The sequence below is a fragment of the Drosophila navojoa genome, chromosome 4 (assembly GCF_054131105.1).
Source record: "Drosophila navojoa isolate 15081-1374.11 chromosome 4, UAZ_NAV_1.0, whole genome shotgun sequence".
NCBI classification, from domain to species: domain Eukaryota; kingdom Metazoa; phylum Arthropoda; class Insecta; order Diptera; family Drosophilidae; genus Drosophila; species Drosophila navojoa.
In genome coordinates this window covers 16,153,979-16,177,370 of record NC_142892.1, presented here as the reverse complement: position 1 = coordinate 16,177,370, position 23,392 = coordinate 16,153,979, and the positions used below count along the sequence as shown (strand labels likewise).

Below are 23,392 nucleotides of genomic sequence, written 5' to 3'. Positions count from 1 at the left end.
AGAATAGAGCAGAGAGGCGAGAGCAGAGAAAAGGGTCCCCGAATGAGCCCTAAACAACAGAAGCCCAACAATTTTTATTACTTTGACAAATGCGCGAGGGTCTGGGATATTTTCCAAGAATTTTGAGTGTTATTTATGTGTGTACAGTTAATTTGCATCCCATTGATGTCGCGCCCGCTCATTCACAGAAAATACGCTGAAAGAGGCTGAAGGAGTGAAAAAGGTTGAAAATATATTTGATGCGTGCATAATTAATACTTGAGCGACTGTAAAGAAAGTGAGAATAAGTTGGGCAGTTAAGCGGCTTCGACCTAAACGGAAATGCGCCATGAAAGATTCTTTGAATACCAAAAACTCAGAGACTCAAAAACTCGACACTCACTCGAAGCCCAACCCAAGGCGAACCCAACCAAACTGAGCTGAACTGAACTGAGCTGAGCTGAGGCTCAGCTCAATCGACATATTTTTTCAACGCTCTCCCGCTTGGTCATTGTTTGTGTGTGTGTGCGTGTGTGTGTGAGTGTGTTGTGGGCTAAGCTGGCATTAAATTTTCATGCTTTAAAGAGCGGCTCGAAATAGGCTTAGGCCAGCGTGTCTGTGTGTTGGGCCCGAAACCGAATGGTTTTCACTTGAATTTCTGTCGGCGGCCATATAATTAAGGCGCACACCGGCAAAATATGAGTGCAACACTTTGTGGCACAGCGAAAGAAGAACCTGCAATTTGCCAGTTGCCCGTTGCCCGTTGCCCGACTCCGACTCCGACTGCGACTCCGAACCGAACCGATGCGATGCGATGCTCATTAAAAAGCAAGAAAACAAAAATAACATACATGCGAGCATAAAGCCCAGCCATGTTGGCTGCCTTCTGCCTTCTGCCTTGTGCCTTCAGCCAACTTCCTGCTGCCTTCGCCCAAGTCGGGCTGCTGCTGCTGCTGCTGCTTGCCGACTGCAAACCTGACCAACAAATTGCGGCGCGCTGCCCCCAAAAGTGCCACAGTTAATGGGCACCAAACAGCATCTACCCAAGTTTTACCTCAGCTGCTTGTGCGCACCCCCTTTTCTCGGCCCGAATGCTTCGTGTCTGTGTTAATTTGATATGCTGCAGGCGGCAGGCGGCAGGAGCCATCGCCATCTGTCAGTTCTGTAGTTGCAGTCCAAGTTGGACGCTAGATGGCGTTTAGCCACAGAGGGCGGCTTGATAAATTGCTGGCAAACACTAGACCTAATGGCTGTCATACTAAACTATTACTCTATCAAGCTGAAAATGAAGAGGCTATGTTAATAGCAGCTATAACAGCGTGCTTGTATGTTAAGATAACAGAGCTCTTATACAAGTTGCTAAGGCATAATAACTGCCCTGTTAAGCTATTACTCTAGCTGCCATTTAATAGTAGCTGGAATGTTAACAGAGCTCTTGTAATGCAAACTGTTAAGTAACATAATTCCGTTCATGCTTTTATAACTGTTGCAGCAACCTTCTGTAATCAGATCTGTGAGTGCATTGCACCAACTTTACAAACAAACAAACACACAAATTGTAATTTGTTTAATTAGTTTTCGTAGAAAGCTTCAACCGCCCTCACGTTCCATTCCATATGTACACAAACATACATACATATATACACATATATAGAGCTGTTGATGTCTGCATTATGTCCTATGTATGTGCTTCCGGTCTGAAATTGTTTAGTCACTCAAAAGTCACTTCGGACACGGGCCAATCGTCGTCGCCTGTCGGGAAAATGAGGGAAAATTCTACGAAATTGCCGCGACGAGCCACATAATTCACTTTACGATTGCCTATTGTCGATTGCCAAAGGGGAGGGCGGGCGGTAGGCAACAACAACATTCGTTTATTTTGCTCTTCTTCTTCAGTTTGCTTTCTTGACGTATATGAATTGATCATTATGTAAAATTATGATTTGTTGCGTTCAAATTACAAAATTTGTTACATATTCTGGCGCGTAGGAAGTCGCCCCGCCACGCCCCCAATAGAGGCCCCATCCCACTGGCAGTTGCGCCAATTTCAGCCAACCACAAATCATTTTTTCCTCCTTTTTTTATGCGTATATTCAGCGGGTTATACGACTCGTCGTTCGTCGTTTGGTGCGTTATAAAAATTGACTTTTCGCAAAACGATAAACGAGAATTATTGCGCTGTGCTGAATGTGAGCAGGAGCAGGAGTGGGAGCAGGAGCAGGAGGAGGAGGAGGTGGTGGTGAGGCAATGGGCGGAGGAGCAGGGAAAAATATCACATATTTACGCATAATTTGTGCGGCCCTCAGTCGAGCAAGGCAACATAAAAATAGTCTATGGGCCAGACCAAAAATATGTATTTATTCCAACTCACATGCAATTTGTGTATGCTCTACAAAAACAAAAAGAGAAGAAGAAAAAAAAAAAAAGAAAAATGAGAAAAAGAAAAAACAAATAATACAGAAACGATGCTTCCTTGAGGTGCTATAAAAAGCGAACAGCTGTGGCCGATAGAGCGGATGCCGCTGAGAGCTCATCAATGAGCAAGTAATGCTCTTAGGAGCTACATAACTGAATAGCTACTAAATGCAATGAATAATGCTAAATGAATAAGTAGTGTAATACACTAAATAGGCTTTACATAAGCTGAAAACTAGTTTTGAAGAGTGAATAATGTAATTAATATGATAATGCTTTTTATTGCTCGTTTTATATACAACATCTGAAATTATTTGGAAAAGTACCAAAACAATATTGCATATGCCATATGCCAAAGTAAACTAACTATCTCTATTTCTCTATATACCGGAAAATAGATAAACTATTATCCTACCTACTAAAAGATAAGATGCCATATGAAATATAATTTACCTATTTACCTAACCTATATATTCACCATATATCCATCTTCATAGCTGTGCTGAATATTATTATTATTATTTGTATGATCATGAATTTATGTATGGATCGATCTTTATATCTTTCTATCTATCGATGTATATATATTAAAATTGATCTATAAATATTTCTATCTACAAAATTTTAAATAGTTTGCTCATTGATATATTCTATATTTAATCTTACTGATCTTGAGAATATTAATTTGAATTTTTATATAAATTATTGTAGTCTAAGCTCATGCCTTGAATTCCATTTACATAAGATTTGAGCTACTAAAATCCATTGAATAGTTTGGTCTTTATAGCCACTATACACTGTAGTAGCAGCAGTAATTTATATGGATATACCTATCCCCCTCTCTCTCTCTCTGTGTTTTTTTTTTTTTTTCTCAAAACAACTGCGCCTAATTATCAACCCAGGGATGAGTCGCCTTTTCGGCTGCAGCAAGATACGGATATTCATGCCACAAGGCTCTGAGGCTCTGAGGCACCGAGTCTCATCGTGAGTTCTAAGAAAACCTGACACATTGTTAGCAGCTATAAAAACGTCAGCAGGCAGCCAGGCGGACAGACGGGCAGAGGGACAGACAAGCCAGGAGATATAGAAGCGATACACAGCCAGGACACATGGCGGGCAATCTTTCAGTTTGGTTTTTCGGGATTTTCGTGGCAACAAAAACAGCATGCAATCAAGAGAGAGAGAGAAAGAGAGAGAGAAATGTAGAGACGCGACTTCGTTGGCGACATAGCTAATGATGGGTAAGACGAAATGATGGCAACATCGTCGTGTGTGTCTCACTTCAGCTGCTGGCAGGGGGTAATAAGAATCAACCCCTCGCCTCTACACTCAGCCACTGCAATGCAATTGATTTGTGTGTGAGTGTGTGTGTGTGTGTCTGTGTTGAGCAGTTAAAACTTCCGCCTGCATAGCTCATAAACCGCATGCACAGCTGCTCCAAATGCTGCTGCTCCTCTTTGGTTCTCACTCTCTGGCTTACTCTCTGCCCCCGCCTTGCTCTTGCTCTCTCTCTGTCTCCCTCTCTTTGCCTCATGCTAATGCATTGCCTTTGATATCAACGAGAGCTGCTGGAGCCGCACTTCCGCTCCCAGTCCACAACGCCAGCACAATGGCCACCTGATAGGCAGGTGTTGTCCGTTATGCCGGCTGCCTGTGGTCGGCCCCGGACTGCTGCTGCAGACGAGAGAGCTCCGGCTTTGGCAATTCGAGGAAACGCTTTGGGTGTGGTCGCTGCTTGAGTTTTGTTTCTGTTTCTGTTTCAGTTTCAGTTTCAGTTTTGGCTGCCAGCATTTCATAAGCCAAACTAAATTTCAATTGCCCCGAACCTGAAATGCCAGGCTCGGGCCTGGGTAACGTTGTAAAGTTCTTATTAAGCTGATTTGCCAGCAGTGTCTCCGTCCGGTGCCGTAGAAGGGATTTACTGAAATTGCTTTGCCCGAAAGAGACAGATAATTGGTCAGGTCGTTCAAATTGCTTTGATGTACACACAGGCACAATATCTTAATGTCGTTTGATTGATTTGAGGAACTTGCCTCTGTCTCTGTCTCTATCTCTGTCTGCCTGGGTGTGTGGTCAACTGCAGATCAAAGACAGATTTATTGAGAAATATTGTGTAGCTTAATGAGTGTCAGAAATTTGGGTTCATTAAAAGTGAAGAGTTATTTGAACATGTATTATTAATTTAAATATTGTATACCGATAAAGGGGTCATATTTAGAGCTGATATGCATAAACTACTCATTCGTAAAGAAACATTTAGTTCGTTGGCCAAGAACTAAACTAAGCTGAATGGATATTTTATATAAATATATAAATAGAATATTTAAATCAAATTTAACCGAATAACATTTTATTTGATATGTTAACCTAACTAAACGGAATGAATATTCCATATGAATACAGAAATAATTAATATGAAATACAAACTTGTTAGCTACGAACTGAAATGAATGGTTAATCCCTATGCTAGGCTGTTCAGCTGCTGTTAAACTGTATTTAACAGAACATAAAAATGTTAGTGAATAGGCTTAGCATAGCAGCTTAGCAGAGCTATGTAAGTGAATGCACTTAGCAGTCGCTTAACAGTTCTATGTAATTATAAGAGTTAGTATTATGTTAATTCAATTGGATAAGTATTAAATGGCATATAAATCTTAGGTTTTGCTTGCTCTTTCAATTAATTTGATAAAACTACGATAGACTAAATTATCTTTTAACTAACTATTTCTTTATATATAATTATGATATTATAAATCTTTATTATATTATATACATTTAGTTGCATATCCAACTTATTCATTGCATTGAATACTTAAGACCTTTCAACTACATTGAGGAGCTTTGAACTCTCGATCAATTTGTTTTGCCTTGTTAGCTGTGATTGCAACGCTTTGCATACACATACAGTGGACACTTGCTAAAGTGACTGTTGCTGACAGTTGCTCTGCCCCCACTGCTGCTGCTGCTGCTGCTGCTGTTATTGTTGTTGTTGTTGCCTGTGTGTCGCTTGCCACTTGCTGGCTGTCATTTGTAGAATTTATGACTTCTTGTCAATGAAATGCCACCCAAAGCGTTTGCCATTGTTGACACCAGACACAGATACACAAACACACACACACACATATATATATATAGAGACAACACACAGCGAGACATTGAGACATTGCCGTCGCATAGCTGCACATCTTTTGCTGCCATTTTCAATTTCATTTGTGCCACAATTTAAAATGCAAAACACATGAAAAGGCGAGCGGGCGGACGGTCTGACTCCAAAGCGCTCCATCGCCTTCGTTCCGCCCCTCTCGCATTGTCAACGTCTGCTGGACTTTGACAAATGCCGCTGCGTTTAGCTAGGTGCTAATGGGGCGTTGGTGGTCCGCCGGACCTGCACGGCGGATGGTACGTCGGCGCTGATCCGCCCGGCCCGTTGCTCGCGTTTATTGAAATTGATGAGCGGCCAAGTACGTGGGGCAGCTTAGCTTAAATCTACCCAAAGCCATGGCGGGCCTATGCCACGACCGGTGCCCGTTGGCTGACTTTGACATTGATTGATTGTTCGGGCAGCGTAATTTATATGATTGTATTAGAAGCGCATCAGCTGGGCCGCAGTTTCCTCTACGCCGCTCAGTTATTAATCGTAGTTGCCACGGTTCATTGTTATTTCAACAGCAACAACAACGGCGTTTCCTACAAATAGTTGGTTTTTTTTTGGTTTTGTTTTTGGTGTTTCGTTCATCAAAAGTGCGTTGGCATATCATTTTTAATGATGCCAGCAGTAGCAGTGCCCTCACTCTTTTCGCTTGAGCCAGTTCAACAAGGCCTCTAATAAAAAATTGCTTTTAAATTGTTATTTATGAAAAGGTCAGGGCAGAAGTTACAACAGCTTTTCTAACTAATATTAATACTAGGATGAAAAATACTAGGAGTAAAATTTGAGCTTTACTCTAAATAGAAATTTAATTGAAATTAGATGAGGATTTGTTGTTTTTGTTTTTAAAGCAAAATATATATATAATATAAAATAAAATTTATTATAAAATTTAAATATAAAATCTTAATTTATTATTTTTATTCATTTTAATACTATACTATATATAATACTATACTATATTTTAATATTATTTCTTATAGTAATAAAATAAAATAAAATAATTACTTTAATATAATAAAATAATTTTAAATGTTTATTTTATTTATTTTTATTTTATTTATTTATTTTTTTTAAATTTTTTTTTCTCATAATTTGTGAAATATATATTTGATTTAAAACCATATTTGTCTTATTATTTTGAAAAGCAAACAATTAGCATAAATTTCAATTACACTGCACTAAAAATCAACAGTTTTTTTTGCCAAGTGTACTTTATGTAAAATATGTAACAAAAATATTTCCCAATAGAATTTCATCGAGCTGCGAGCGCATTTTCCGCAAAATTTGATGCTGAAAATATGTTGCCGATAACAAAAACACGTACAGAAACCACAGCCAGGAGCAACAGCAGCAGCAGCAGCAGGGACAGGAGCAGGAGCAGGAGTTGGAACTCCCTGGCTGCCTGCTCTGTTGCTTCTGTAGCAATCCTTGCAATTTGGTTTGCCGGCAAAAATTTGCATTTTATTTATGGCTAACGTTTAGTGTGTACAGGGCGGGGCGGTACGGGGCGGTGCAATAGACGCGGCTAGATTTTCAATTTAGCAGCTGCTTCAAAAAAAAAAAAAAAAAAGTGGCGCTCGAATATTTTCCTCCTTTTTTTATTTTTTCTGTGTGTTGCACTAACTTCATTAGGCGTGGAGGCTGCTGCAGACTCTTGAAGCAACCCGCAGGCAGCAGTTCATCTGCGGCACCGGCGAAAGTTTAATGTCTTTTCTGGCTAATTGAGTAGCCGGACAGACGGCGGGCAGTCGAGCCGGAGCAGCAGGCGCACGTTAAAAGGCGCTGCCAAGTAATGCATCTAATTATGGAACAGCACTAAAAAAAAAAAAATAAACTTCAACTTTAAAGCTATTCACTGCAACGTGAGTGCTTTACTACTCTATGGAGATAGAAGATTGGGCGGGCAGTTGCCTTGTCTGCCTCTCTCTCTCTCTTCCTCTGTCTGTCTGTGTTGGATTCTCTGCCCTGGTGTTAAATGCAATTAACGGTTACTTCGACTGCTATACGGTTTCGTTGCGCGGTCAGCCATTAGGATGCTGCAATGCCAATGGCCAAGGCAGCCATAAATTATATATGTTTACATATATATATAATGTACATATGTATACATTATATGTATAAAATATTTATATATATTTTCTATCAGTTAATTAAACAACTCTTTTTGGCTGCGAGCTGCTGGAAATTTACAATCCAAATTTTAATTAGCTTTTCGCATTTGATTAGTTTGTTTTAGTTGGATTTTAATGGGAAAAAGTTAATAAAGCTTACGGCATTGACATGCTTGATTGAGATATGTAACTCAATCACACAGAAGAATAATTAGTTGATTTTTTAGTGTAATTGTATATATATTACTATGTAATATAAAAATAAAAAAATATTAATAATAAAATATATATAAATTTGATATATTTTTATGTGTATAAAAAAAGTAATTTTTTTTTTTTTTTTTTTTTTTTTTTTTTTTTTATGTACTTTTTCATATTAAATAATATAATACATTTGTATGCACAACATTTAATAAATATACTTAATTATATATGTTTTGAGCATATTAAATTTATATATATATTTAAATACTAATTTATCATTATATATGTATTTAAAGATTTATTAAATTTATATACATATTTGAATAATTATTTTTATATTATTTTCTTAACATTGGTTAACTTTAACATACAAAAATATATATTTTTAATAATATATACATATATATTTATTATTATTATTAATTTTTTTAGTTAAATATTTTTTATTAACCTATTAAATATTTGCCATATATTGCTTTTATTTTCTTAACATTGATTAACTTTTACATACAAAAATATATATTTTTTAATAATATATACATATATATTTAGTATTATTATTATTATCATTATTAATTTTTTTAGTTAAATATTTTTTATTAACCTATTAAATATTTGCCATATAATGCTGTGTGTCCTAATATTTTTTTTTTTTGCAATTTTCTGCTGCTTGGGTCTTAAGCTCTCTCAGTCTGATTGACGAACGTTTGTTTGTGCAATCAGAAATGTTTTCCAGCTCCATTCAGACATCGCAAATCATCTCTAAAACCAGCTGTCGCATTTGCTCCACATCGAGTCAAGATGAATCTTGCAATCTCTGTGAGCATTTGCCACTTTTTGCAATATTTTGTTGCTTTCCTCTTTTTTTCTAATTTATCATTCAAAGGCAGCCATTAAATAGCTGCTGTTCATTCCGAGTGATTGGAAATGCTTAAATAAACTCTTTTAATTGCCTGGGCGTCTAACGCTCGACAGAGTCAGAGGCTTAGTTTATGCCAGTTCGGCTATTAAGCCGGCCGGTTCATTGAATTAAGATAACGGACGTTAACAGCGAGCAATGGACAGAGTCAATTGCTTCATTGCTTTTAAGCCAAGCATTTTTCTACCTCTTTCCATCTCGCTCTCTGCTCGCCTGTAAATACTAGAGTAGAGCTTAGTTTTTTTTTTAGTGTTTTTAACGGCAGGTAGAGGCAGCTTCTGCTCTAGCCCTGGCGCCAGGCATCTGTGCGTCCGGTCCGTCCGTCCGATCCGTCTGGCAGCCAAATGGCGGCCACATAGCGCCCATAAAATCATACATACATATAGCCGGTGCGGACGCGGACCACAGGCAGACACCAATGAAAAGTTGTTGCGGTTGTATCTGTATTTTGTATCTGCAGTTGTTGCTTGTATCTGTATCTGTATCTGTATCTGTAGCTGTAACTATTCCAAGCTGTTGCTCGGCAATTAAACTTTGTGTCTGCATTTATTTTTTCTTTTTCTAAACTGCCATCAAATAAAATTAAAGTTGCTTTTTGCTGGCACAGATGGAGTTGTAGAGGCTTTGGACGGGGAGGGGGATGGCACGGCGCTTCAAGGGGCGGGGCGGGCCAATCCATGGCTCTGATATTTCCGTGCACTTAAACACTTAACGCCATTGTTTATACACTTGAGTGCACTCGGAGCGCCGTCTTTTGATGTGGTGTGAAAAGTCGCTGGGCAAACAACACACACGCACACACACTCACACACACACACATTTGAGACTTTGAGACATTTTCTTTTTAAAGAAAGAAACACGCAGCAAATCGAAAAAACATATCCGTAGCAATGCTCATAAGTGTTCAACTAAATGGAAAAGCATTTCTTTTAAGCGTTGACAAAACAATAAAATAAAATACAAAAAAAAAAAAAAAGAGACGCTTATGCTCCAAGCAGATGCGAGTGTTTGCCATATGCCGCATGCCACAAACCGTTTTGTGGTCCCTACACGTTTCGATGCCTGGCCGTTCGTAATGAAGGTATTGTTAAGTCCTTCCCGATTGTGCCTTGGCGTGAAAAGTGCCACTGAAGAGATTTCCGTTAAGAAAAATGTCGCCGCCGTCCCACCCGGGGGAGGCGTGGCAGCGTTGTCATGGCCAATTTGAGGCAAGCAATTTTGGCGCTAACGAAAAGCTATAGAGATAGCTGCCGGAAAATGCGTACTGTGTGTATCTATTAAGCTGCATGCAGCTGGCTAAGTGGCAGGGAAATGGATGGCAGCCGCAATGCCAGGCGACAAAGTTGTCAGTGACAGTTTGGTCGTAGACAAGAGAATATAAATGAGGGAACATTATTATTAATATAAATGAGAAATAAACGATTGAGATATGAATAGAAATAATTTTTTTATTTATTTATTTTTTCTTTTTTTATTAAAAATATACAGAAATATTTTTCGTATTTTATATATGTTTATAAAAAAAATTATTTAAATATTTTATACATATTTATATTTATTTAAATATTTAATGTATATTGAAATTTATTTAATATATAAACAAAATTTAATTCAATATTTTATACATAGTTATATTTATTTATTTAAATATTATATATTTTTTAAAATATTTTATATATATTTATTTTAATTTTAATTAGAATATATATTATATTTATTTATATTATATTATATATTTATTTATTTATATATTTTATATATATTTATTTTAATTTTAATTAGAATATATGTGATATGATTTTTTTTAAAATATAAATTGAACTTAATTTATATTGATTCGAAGCTATATTAATGTAATATATATTTTATTAATTTTTCCTATTTTATTGCACATGAAATTTAAGGTAGAATATTAATTTTAATTAATTTTTAAATTTTTCTTAGTTTAATTTGCCTTAATTTAATTTGTCTCATACCAACATCTATTTCGACACGCATGTCGGGTGTATCGGAGACAAAACTGGGTCAATTTAATGCCATTTTTGTGGCAAACAAGCATTTGCTAAGCAGCACGTTTGTTCTTCAGTTGTGCCAAAAGTGAAATGCCAATGTAGCCAATTATGGGCCTTACTCCATTTTGGCTACCAGTTTCTTATGCCCTTATATCTGGCTATTGCCGCCGCATATCCAAATGCCACCTATCGGAAAGGTAACTGCCAACTGCCAACTGCTAACAATGCAAAGCCTCCCAAACACGGGCAACGCCTGTCACATTCCTTCGCCTTTGCGTTTTGCGTTTTGTGCTTATTTTGCTCTTTGCTGTTATCTAGCTGTGCGACGGGATCCTGGATCCTTGTGCCCCAGCTGGCAACAGCTGTCAACCAGGTTACGTGGTGCCATGGGTACGTTCGGGCATAAATTTAACCCACGCCACGCCGAAAGCGAAATGAGAATCGCATAGAGGACGCAGCAGCAGAGCGCCCCGGCACAGGCAACAGCACATGTGTTGTGTTGCCTAATTCGATTTCAAAGCACACAGTCAGCTCCTGCGCTTCCTTTTTGCAACACTCAAGACAGAGCAAGAGAGAGTGAGAGAGAGAGCAGCTATCCAAAGTCAAATGGCAGCAGCAGGAAAAGACAAACATAACATTGAAACGCAGCCACATCGATACGTGCCTGGCATTTGGCAAGTCGGATTAATTTCATTTTGTATCTGCCAACTGGAAGCAAAAAAAAAAAGAAGAAATGAGGGGAACTCCCCCACACAATGTTGCCCCCAGCCTGGGCTCGATCTGTGTCTCTCTGTGCGCTTGTGTTTGTTTCTCGCATTGGTCTCTCAATCTCGTCGGGGTCGTGTAATGCTCACATTAATTTGAATTGCATAATTTATTCCGCTGCTAAAGAAAAGAAATTAAGTCAATGGCCCAAGCAAAATCAGCATGAATATCGATTACAGCGACGAGCTCAAATGGCCCCATTTGGCACCCGCTCCATCTGCCCGCTCCTGCTTGCACTTGAACTGCTCCTCGGCTGTCCATGAGACTGTGCCAGACATTGTTGTCGCTCGGACTGTGAAACAACCCATTTAATTGGTTAACTTCAACACGTACGCACATTTGTATTCATTTTTGGTCTCATGTCTCTGGAAATTGGATTAAAGACATTAAAGACTGCTTTGAGCTCGTCTCCTCGCATCCATTGTCCAACTGTAAATTACATTGCATACACGCATTTAGCACAGAATGCCACAAGAAGTTGGTTAGTATGCCATAATCGTATGGCGACGCTTTATTTATAGCATTAGCGCATATTAGGCCTAATGGGCATAACATACGGCGTTATCCATACAAAATGAGAGAGCCGGGGCATATATTTATATAAAACAACAGCAGCTGAGAGAAAGAGAGAGAGATAGTCGGGGGGAGGGAGATGGGAGAGTGAGTGATATATATAAAGGCTAAATTGCTATTAAGGTTCTTGTGACAGGGCTGTGAATGTGATCAAAAGTTATGCAGGCTGCGGGAGCTCTAACTAGAATCAGTCAGAGAGAAAGAGAGAGAGAGAGAGAGAGAGAGAGAGAGAGATTGAGATAGTGAGAGAGTGGTAAAGTGTGGATATTATGTTAGCGATTCATATTTGTGTTATATTCATATTCTAATAAATAGATGCAAATATTACGCAAAACTAATTTTGTAGTACTTCTTTTTGGATTATAGTTTGTAGTTTACTTATACTTATTAAATACTAAAGCATATATCACAAAATTATAATTTATTATAGCACAAAAAAGACATAAAAGTCTGAAGAGAGAGGGCAAATTATATTAAAATATACCATTATTTATTTTAATGTGAATCAATAAAAAAAAAGTTAAAATAAGCCTAAGACATTAAGTAAAATCCTATTTCTATTCTATATTTCCCTAATCTATTCTATTAAATATTTCCCTATAAGTCTATTCCTCCCTCTCTCTCTCTTTCCCTCTTTCTCTCGCTCTCTATCTCCCTCTCTTCTACTCTCTACCCAACTTCTCATTACCTTTATCTATACCCATCAAACTATCAGCTGAAATGATTTACCACATATCCCTAAATACATCTCAGCTCCATCTCCATCTCTGTCTTTGTTTTCTGCTTATGCCATAGAAATTGACTGCTGAGGCATTGAGTCGAGTCACCCTCGCTCTTTTTTTCCTTCTTTTATCTGATTAAATAAACTGATTGATGGCATGCCTGATTGAAGACTTCATTCGGTTGTCATGCCTCAGGTCTCAAGCCTCTCAAGCCCTGCAGCAACAACACACTTTTCCACACTTGAAAACTAATGCAACCCTTTCTCTCCACTTCTTCTTCTACTTGCAGGTGTGTACCAGAGTGGCTTAAAGCTTGAGCCCTGCCTTTGGGAAAGTGATTTGCGCCACCCTTAAAGATGTATACGGCTTTAACATATGCCCTGAATATAACTGTAAATGGGTAGATTGGTTTGTCTTGCTATATGTATATGTAAGGGACTACAGAGCATGCTTGAGTCGCGCATACTCTACGGTTTTGATTCCTTTTCGGTGGTGTCTTGCACGCCTTAACAAACTCGAATCTCAGCGTGAACGAACTGCGCTCAAGAATATTCTTAGCATTATAATCGCATTAAAGCGATAAATGACCAAAATCGATTGCGGCAAACGACGAACGCTGAACGCAGTCGACACTTTTGCCTATTTAGTTTATGTTTTTCTATATATTTTTTTTCTGCTTCGTTTTCGCTTTCGAGTAATAGAAATCTGTGAGGGTGACTTTTGGCAGCTCAGCCACAAAAGCCACACCGAAAAATAGTCACGTACGTGTTTTTAAAGCCAGCAACCCTTAGCCAGCTTAAACGTCCCCAAATTAGAGGAGAGACTGCCGAGAAATATGACAAGAGGCGAGGATTTGCTATCGCTGGCATTGCAGGCGGCGCTGCAGTCAAACGACCCAGCCACAACCCCAACATACTGGGGGGGCTGACTGAGAAACTCCCCCTGCAGTGTGCGGCCTTGCAGCGGAGTCGCAGGCAAGGGTTGGGCTAGGGTCTCGACTGAGCTTTAGACTTGAGCTGATGACGCAATGCGTCGTTCTGTTTCATTTTTTTTTCTTGACAAAAAGGGTTCAGGAAATGCGCCATAATTAAGTTCAAGCTGATGGCAAACCTTACGCCCACACACACACTCACACACGCGCAGATATTTATTTGCTTTGTGTTGCGCATTCACCAAATATTTTTCGAAAGTTTCCTTTCACACTCTATCAAGTTGCGACTTCCTTTTGCTTTCTTTTCCAAGTGCAAACAAAATTTATTTTCCATTTAGTTTTTTATAAAGCGCAAACAGCAAAACAACAAAGAAAAATTTACAAAATTCAAAAGTTGTGCAGAAAAGTGAAAAGAAAAGAAAATAGAAAAGGAAAAGCAGCTAAGGGCAAAGCCAAACAAAGTTCAATCAAGTTAACTTTGTTGCCAATGCCAGCACAACAACAACAACAACAACACCAACAGCGACAACAACAAATAGCTAAGCAAAAGTGCTTTGGGCATTGGGGTAGGGGGAGTATCCGACTGCCCTCGGGCTCTGTGAGCAAAAGTTCAAAGCTGGCCCGCACTTTTGACTGAAAGTCGTGGCCGGTTTGACCGTGTCCCACGCCCGCCCACTCCTTATGGACGGCTCCAGAGCCTGCCCACTTTCGGTCGGAGATAGAAGCGTGGCTGCCTGCCTCTAGGGTCTTATCACTCATCTCACCAGCAACTGCTTACAGTTCAGCCAACCCCCAATAAAGTTTTTAAAGCTGGCCAACTTTTTTTTTTGAGTTACTTTAACGGACCCATAGCCCCTGGCCCATGGCCAAGTAATGTGGTTAAGTGGGTGTCCAATTTGTTAGGTTTGTCACGTTCTGTCATGGTGACAAAGCAAATAGCTCATTTTAGCTCACAAACTATGAGCAAACTACCAATCTATATGTGGTTAAGGCAAAGGCGAAACTAGAAATGAAAGGATTTTTGTAGTTTTAAGCGGGCGTGAATGATATACGATGGGTCTCTATGGGAGGACTCTATATATAGACGTTTATGTATATGCTTGTTTGGCTATAAAGTATGACAAAGTGTGCATAATAATGATAATGGTCAGAGAGTTATATCGAAAGGATTTTGTAGTAGTAAATCTGCCTGAAAGTCAACTTGAGTGATAAATCTGTCCAGAAAGAAGAACAGCATATAAATGTGTTATGGAGGATAGGTATGAAGTTCTGATGACTTTGTATGAAGTAGGCATAAAAATTTAATAGGAAATATGAGTTGGGGTCTAAGGACCAGTAAAGTTCGACAATATATGAATCATAATAACAGAGCCTTAACTGGTACCTACTTAAAGGTTTTTGTGCTTAGTAAATGTTAAAAGCTGCAAATCTAATATTATTTATTCGAATCAAATCTATCAAATTGAAAAAAAGATGAAATAGATTATATGCAGGATTCCCAAACAGATAGTCCTATAACTTGAACAACGAAACTGTTTATACATACATGTATATACATATCTAGGTACAAATATTAATAAATGTATAATAATATAATTAATATAATATAAAAGCTTAAAAATAGATAATATATTTTGATAGATGTACAACTTTTCTCGAGAGTTCAATTGTCGAACTTGTTCGATTTTTTTACCAAAGGAACAATTGTCTGATGATGCAAATAGCAAAACTAATTCTTATTCATAATCTAAAAGGCTGAAACAAACAAATATGTATATAACATACACATACATGATATTGTAAGTATGCGAACCCTTTAAACCGCTTTGTCAACCAGTAGCCCCAGCGAATCTCGATTATCAGCTTCCTCAATGAAAAACCCTTTTGCACAAACTATCGACATTAAATTAAATGGCTCTAGTTAACAGAGCACAAAGGCTTTAAGGGATTCCTTTGGTCTGCCAACAGAATGTGAACGATTTCCATAAAGTTCTGTTTAAACAATTTCCATTCCTCGCTCTGGCACTCTTAACCGCAGCCAAACAATAAACATTGCAATTGTGTGTGTGTGTGTGTGTGTGGAAGTTTTATAATGAGGCGTGCAACAGCTTTGGTAAATGGGTCAAGTTGTGGAGCCAATATGGTGAGACAGATAGATAGACAGATAGCTATGGGCATACGAAATTGATTATTGCACTGGGAATATATTTGCATAGCACTTTGGTGCGTCATGCGGTCGACGTGTTTTGCGGTCTGTGTCAGGCAATTAACTGCAGAAAGAAAATCAATTACAAGACAAACTCTCGAGTCAACGTGAAGAGCTAAACGACTTCCGCCAGAAGAAGTTGTCGGGGCCTTAATTGCTAGCCCACTGAGAAGGAACTACGGACAGGGAGAGGGAGCGAAAGAGAGCGGGAGAGAGTGAGTGAGTGAGATGGGTAGAAGTAATTGTAAACGCTGTTGAAAGACGGGCGACCCTTTGCCTAAAACGGAAATCATGTTGTGGACGCGACCAACAACAACAACTACAACTACAACAATAACTCATAAATATCCAGACAAAGCTGGACTGGGGGCAAGGGCAAAAATATAATGACAAATCAGAAAAACAACACAAGAGGCGAAGACAGAAGCAGAAGTAGAGGCTGCGGTAGAGGCAGCGGTAGAGCCAGCGTCAGCTGGACAGCAATCATAAGAAACAAAGCTGATGAAGAGGCTGTCCTGTTCCTGCATTCCCCAGACTCCGACTCGGACGCCATGGCTGCTGAGTCAGAAATACTACATATAATGGAAAACAATTTTCGACTCGGACAGCGGGAAAACGTCTGAAAGGAAAGCGAACGATGCACGGAACCAGCACCATATATAATAGCCAAGCTACGAGCAATAACAATTGAATTTTCAAACTTCGCTTATTGTTTTTCCGGTATAGCGCAGAGAATTGAGAATTGGCTGGCCCTTGTTAAAATGCAATCAAATTGAAGCTGAAGTCGAGGCTGAAAACCCAACGGGAAGAGCCGCTGCAGACGGGCCACAAATATTTTTTTGCGGACTGCCCCAAATGCGGGCCAAGCGAGCCCGAGCGAGTTTCATTTTGAATCCATTGGAGGCCACAACGAATTCTCCCAAAAAAACAACAGCCCCAAACAACAAAGCGACTTGCACAAAAATCAATCGAGAATGCAACAGACGAGCAAGTGGGATTGAGGAGACTTGGAGATACCCTAGTAAATGGGAAGATATATGTGATAGATTGGAAGATATGGTGGAAGAGGAATAGAAATAATTATGAATTGAAGTAAAGGCAAGCTCTGATAAAATAGATATAACATATGATACTCAATATATCTAACTACTGTGAAGGTTATAGGTTTAGGGTTCCAAGATAAAGGATTGAATATGGGTGTAAAGCTCGTGCGTATAAATTCATTATTGCTCTTCATCTGTTGATTGATTTAAGAGTTTATACGTATATAAAAAATTTTAAATTGGGGTAGAAAACTATTGTCAATAAAAACTTCATACTTGATGATTCATTCTCTAGACTTTGAACTTTATTAAATATTTAATTGAGGCTTGAAAAATCAAAAGTATTCTCAGTCTGTCATTATTCTCTTGGGCAATTATAAATGAAAGTGGAGTATGGATAAAAATCTGCTATATACAACCTCTTCACTCTTCTGGAGTTTCAATTTGACATGAAACTACAATTACAGCCTGTGTGAATCATTAAGACTATGTATCATTCCCATATTCATTTCTAGCTCTGCTTACATTACCTATTGCTCTCTCGCTCTCGCGTGTCTTATTGTTAGACCCATAATTTAGCTTTTAACTAATTACAGGGTATTTGGCCCGAAACACACACACGCGCATACACAACTACAAAACACATTCTCTTGGTCGGCACTCGAGTGCAACGTGGCGTGGAGCCTGGCATTTGGAACAACTGTGCGAGGCGAGGTTGCCTCTTGGCTACTGGTTTTGCCGACAAGCCACAAACAGAAAAACAAAAAAAAAAAAGAAGCTTTACTTGCCAAACAGTAGCCTCGTTGTCAGAGTTTTTAGAGTCTCAGAGTCTCTTGCTCTCCCGTTGGCACTCCGTGCCGTGATCCACTGCCTGCACGGCCCACATGTGTGGGGCAAGGCGAGGCAGCTACAGCATGTCGCATGTGTGCCTCCGGGTTCGCTTCAAAGTTTCGTACGTAAATCTCGGGGCCTTTTAAATACGCTACGTGCAGCGAGTGCGACTGGGGAACGTGCTGCGTGTTGAGTATTTGTTGAAAACAAAAACAAAAAAAATCAGGAAAAAAACACTCAAAAAATACAAAAAACGGCAAAGAAAAATAAAAATTTTTGCCAAGAAGTTGCCGACAACGACGACGCGACGTCGGTTGACTTTGTCATATGAAATGTAAACAAACGACAGCCAAAAGGCTACCAAATCGCTCACGAGAGACGAAGAGTGGGCATAAAGGAGGGCGAGAGCGAGAGTAACAATATGCTGTGAAATGCAGGGGCGTAGCTTAGTGATAGAAGTTAAGCTAAGTTGCGCTTAAGGCAAGAGAGCGTCTTAGGTAAGAGTGCATGAGAGAACGTAATTGAATTTATATTTAGCACAAAGAGAGCGGAAGAGAGAGAGAGAGTGAGAGTGAAGTGCAGAGTAACAGTTTAAAGGGCAAGGCAGAGACGTATTAAGGGAAATTTTCATTACTGATGAAATCAGGGCACATTAACTGCATATCTCATTGCATTTATGCATAAATCTATGTATGTGTTTACATTTCCAGTTCATTAATTTTTACTACCAATGTAACACAATAATTTTACATACAGCTCTAATCACTCACTTGCTCGCATCTTAACTCATTTGAAATCCCTTTAATGCGTACGCCACTGCGCTGAGTACTTTGTCACATAGTTTTCGAGAGAAACAAACTTCATATTAACTCCTTGTGCAGAGCACACACGTAACTTCTCAAGCTTCTACTTGACTGTCCCTCCCTTCTTTTTCCCCCTTTGTTACTTCGTTACTCGTCCGCTTCTCGCACGGCTTCCACGTTCGACCCAAGCACAGTCGAAAACAGTTAATTACAGGCAAGTAGCTTGCAGAAAAATAGCTACAATGGAGCCGGGACAATAAAACTATTTTATGTCCAAAGTTTTTGCCCTGGCAGCGCAAAAGTTTATTTAATAAAAGTTGGCGGCGAAAGTGCTTTAAGGAAATTAAATATGTACAGATATAAGGAAGTGTAACAAATGTAACAAACGCAATCAGCTTATGCAAATCTTGTTGATTTTAAAATAATGAAAGGGGGCGTGGCAGTCGAACTCCGTGGCCATCGCATGAATAATAAACGTGCCATCAGATTGCAGTAAGCAACGGCTGCGATTCCTAATGTAATTGCAATTTGGCCAAAAGCAAAGACAGAGACCAAGACAAAGACTAAGTCGCAGACACAGACAAAGCCAAAGACAATGCCAAACATAAGCACAAACAGGGCTTCAGTAACGGGCAAAAGTACGCATAATTTCATAAAATATTTAGCCAAATGGTTGGCATGTTCCCTCTCTCTTATTCTCGGCTCGCTTCCATTTCGGATTCAATGGCCAACAATTTAATTTGACGTCGTTTGCGTAAAAATGTGCGCCGTGTCAATTTGCATTGTGGCATTTGTTTGTGTGCTTGAGGTAATTGCACAAACAAATCCCTAACTGCGTAGAGGAAGAGAGAAAAATACCTCGCTGCTTGCATAGCAAAATCAACAACTAACTACAGTTATCCATAAAGGGATATTTGTTTTTATGGTAATTATCTTGGGCTCTTTTTGCAGGCCCTGTAGGAAATATGCATACTGAAAAAATCAGCATTTGAAAATAGCTAGCATATGCTGCAAATAATTTTCTATGTAACATGGAATACGTTTCATTTTATACTACAAATACTGATAAGAAACTAGCTCAAATTAAATACAGACATTTATTTGTTTCAATAACATAATTGTAAAGCAAATTGCTTGTCGATTGTCTACTGGGGCAGAGACGAAAATTGAGTTCGAGTGAGTGAAGCTATTTCTCTCTTCAACTTTAATGGGGAGTGGGAAGCGGAAAAGAGATAGCAGCACTGCACTTGAGTTGCATTTAAGCTGACAGACAGCAACAACAACTACAACTACAACTGTAAAGCAACTAAACTGAATGAACTGTCTGCGTGGGCAATTTAGTTGTTTTGCTGTTTGTTTGTTGTTGCCGTCGCTCTCTTTGGTAAATGAATGAGCAATTTATGCGTGTGACGCATTTGTGCTCTCAAAGTCAAAGCCAAAATGAAAAAACAAAAGCAAATTATAAATCTTCAAAGCATTTTGGTCCAGTGCTGTTGCTATTGTTGTTTTTTTTCTTAGCTGTTTTTGTTTTATTTTGGCAATAATAGGAAGACGACCCAATGCGGATAGCTAACTTAAAGAGGAAGCTGCACGCATAGCCCAGGCAAGCAGGCAGGCACCCAGACAGGCTGGAGGCGGTAGGGGGCGTTGCCTTAGCCAAGTAGTTGGCAGATAAAAGCCGCTATAAAAACTGTCAAATAAACATCAAAGCGGATGCGCAACGCTTGACATGCTAAAATATGCTTTATAGTCAAGCATAGCTATGTGGGTAATCTCTGTACATACATACATACATATGTATGTATATATGTACATATATGTATGTGCGTGTGTATGTGCGTGAGGCCATGTTAATGTTCGTCGGGTGATAGTAGAGGTGCCTAGCAGAGAGGAGCAGCTTGCGGGAGGCGGGAGTAATGTGCTATGTTTATATGTGGGGCGTTGCCAATGCTAAAGTAATAGCACATGGCATAACAGAACATATAAAAACATTGATGGCTGCGAATGATAAAGAGCAACTCTGTTGGCCCAGTCGCCCAGTCTCCCCAGTGAGTGGCAGAGGCGTAGCTTGAGAGAGGAGCGGGCACAGGATGAGCTTTAAATGCAAAAAGTACTCACAGATGCAGACTTTAAGAGGGAACTAATATTCCGCATGGCTATATATAAAATATATATGCCTATATAATATATATGTTTTTGTCTTTGTAATGCTTGTCACATAGTCTCTAAATGAATTTCAATTTCACACTTCCCCACATGACAAAAGAAGCCCGTGTCAAACCCTCTGCCCGAGCGCCGCTGCCCGCGGCATTTGCTCTAGCTCAGAAAACAAAGCAGCTAGAGAGCTGGAGAGAGGGAGGGAGGTTGGCAGACAGAGATAGCAAGGGAGTGTGGAAAGACTCCTGCTACGACTGCCCCTCCTACAGTTGGCAGCTCCTTTGGCACATTAGAAAACGTGACAAAAATTTCATATTGATGTCTTCTTTTTTGTTTTTTTTTTTTGTTTTTTTTTGATGATGCTGCTAAAGGCAATACATAAAATTTTCACACACACACTCACAAAGACAAAAAAAAAAAGAGAAAAAATGTGTGAATTAGGCGCAAAAGTTGAAAGCAGCGTATAATTCTGTTGTAGCTGCGCGTCTATATATTTTATTATAGCGCTCCGAATGCTTTTGAAGTGTCGGCAAAGAATGCGTGGGCATAACACCTACACACACATACACACACACACACACACACACACACACACACACACACACATGCACACACAGTGTTATTAGGGGCAGTGGGTGGCTGGGTGGGTTGCTTGGCTGGCTTCTATATATACATAAATATTAAGTATACGTATATGGTTAGCAAAAATATAAAAAAAGAAAACAATTTTTGGAGTGCATATGTCAGGGCAAAGTCAGACACAACTTCCGACACATTTGTAGAATGTGCAACAACAAACGACACGCTTCGAGCTCATAATTTGTATAGAGGAGTTTTACGACTCTGCGACGAATGCGGACAGATATTACGCTCACCTTCTTACAAACACACACATATGCAATGTATGTGTGTGACAACATTTTTACACTCTTTTTTTTTTGTTGCTTACTGAATTATTTATACAAATTTGTATATTTTTATCTGTTAGGCGGCATTGCAGGTGGCCATCAAGAGATGCGAGCATTTGTAATAATAGCAGAGCATAAAACTTGAGATGTTTCCACCTGCTGCCCCCTCAGCTTTGTGTGAGTAGTCGAGGTGGCTCGAGTTGGCTCGAGTTTCTCAGTTTTGACTTTAGCCCGCGTGCGCGCTCTCTGCTGGCCAACTTTTGAGTCGGCCATAAAAGGGCCAAGAGACAACGCCACAGCAACAATAAAAGAAGCAGCAACAAAAACAAAAAACACAGCACAATAATTTAATTTAATAGGTTAAACACAATTGGGTTGTTGTAATGGAAGAAATTATGTGTTTATAAAAATATACTATGCTTTATGAATATAAATAGCATGCGAAAAGTGGATTGTCTGATTGGTTTGTATGGAATTTAGCAAAGAATAATAAGATAAGAATAGTAATATGGAATTTGGTTAGTTAATGAACATTTATCGTATATTACAAGCATTCCAATCATAAAATTCGTGGAAATTGATTGTATAAACTATGATGAATCGTAATGAAATACAATTTGTTATGCATTCATTATTATGAATTACATGCGAGGGTCTGGCGAGAGGTTGTCTTGCATAGGGGCACATTCCGTAAAGTCAAGAGTTAAATGTACTTTAGGAAATATGATATGTGATATTGATACGTATTAAATTGACATATGAGGGTCATACGACAGGTTTTCCATTGTGGAATTATATATATGTACATATTAAGCATAATATTAAAATATGAATACATGGTAATTAATAAGTAATAAAATTTATATATACATTACATAAAACTATACAGAAATGACTTTTATCATAAAAAATTGAATATATTAAAATAATAATAATAATTACAAATTATATAAAAATATATGTATATTGTAATTTATAAAAATTCAATAGGCCTTTGCCAGTCGGGCCTTTGAAACTTGATATTTGTTCGCTTGTCTCAATGACGGACACGCCCAATTAATTATAAATTTAAACAAACTTTTACATCAATCAATTGTTGGCCTTAGTCATTTCTTCAATTCACCCTCGCAGCATCTTTTGCCCAGACACGCCCATACATACATACATACATACACACATTTCTACATATCTTATCAATTGTCGCTTGACTGTCTAAGTTGTTGCTGCTGCTGTTGTTGTTGTTGCTGTTGTCAGTGATATAAAGTACACGCATATTTACACAATTCGTCGCAGCTTCTACGCTTTAGCAATCAAATTACAAAAGCAGCAGCAGAAAAAAGAAAACAAAACAAAATAGAACTAGAACAGTGTTTGATTGACATTTGATTGACAAAATGCCTGACAAACTGATAAAATGCCAAAACATTGAGACGGCGCCAAGCAAAAATAGTAAAATGAGAAGCGCAAAAAAAAAAAAAAATGGAAAGGCGACAGCAACAACAAAAATTTGCTTAGGCTAGAGTAACAAAGGCCTTACAGTTAATGACTGACAGCAACAGCAACAGCAGCAACAGCAGTAACAACAGCAACTGCCCTCAGCAACAAAAATACATCTGTCCATTGGCTTCAATAAGGCAAAGCAACAACAAAGAGCAATTACAA

At 38.7% G+C, this 23,392-nt stretch overlaps 1 protein-coding gene and 1 long non-coding RNA gene across 2 annotated transcripts in view; one reads left to right on the top strand and one right to left on the bottom strand.

Moving 5' to 3' along the window:
* nkd (NKD inhibitor of WNT signaling pathway naked cuticle) overlaps positions 1-23,392 on the top strand; it is a 49,330-nt gene that overhangs the window by 11,156 nt on the left and 14,782 nt on the right. The window lies entirely within an intron of this gene.
* Positions 21,142-21,553, bottom strand: LOC149091440 (uncharacterized). Its single transcript, XR_016196657.1, has 2 exons — positions 21,414-21,553; positions 21,142-21,375 (listed from the first exon to the last, which is right to left on the bottom strand). It is a non-coding gene; the product is annotated as an uncharacterized LOC149091440 (long non-coding RNA).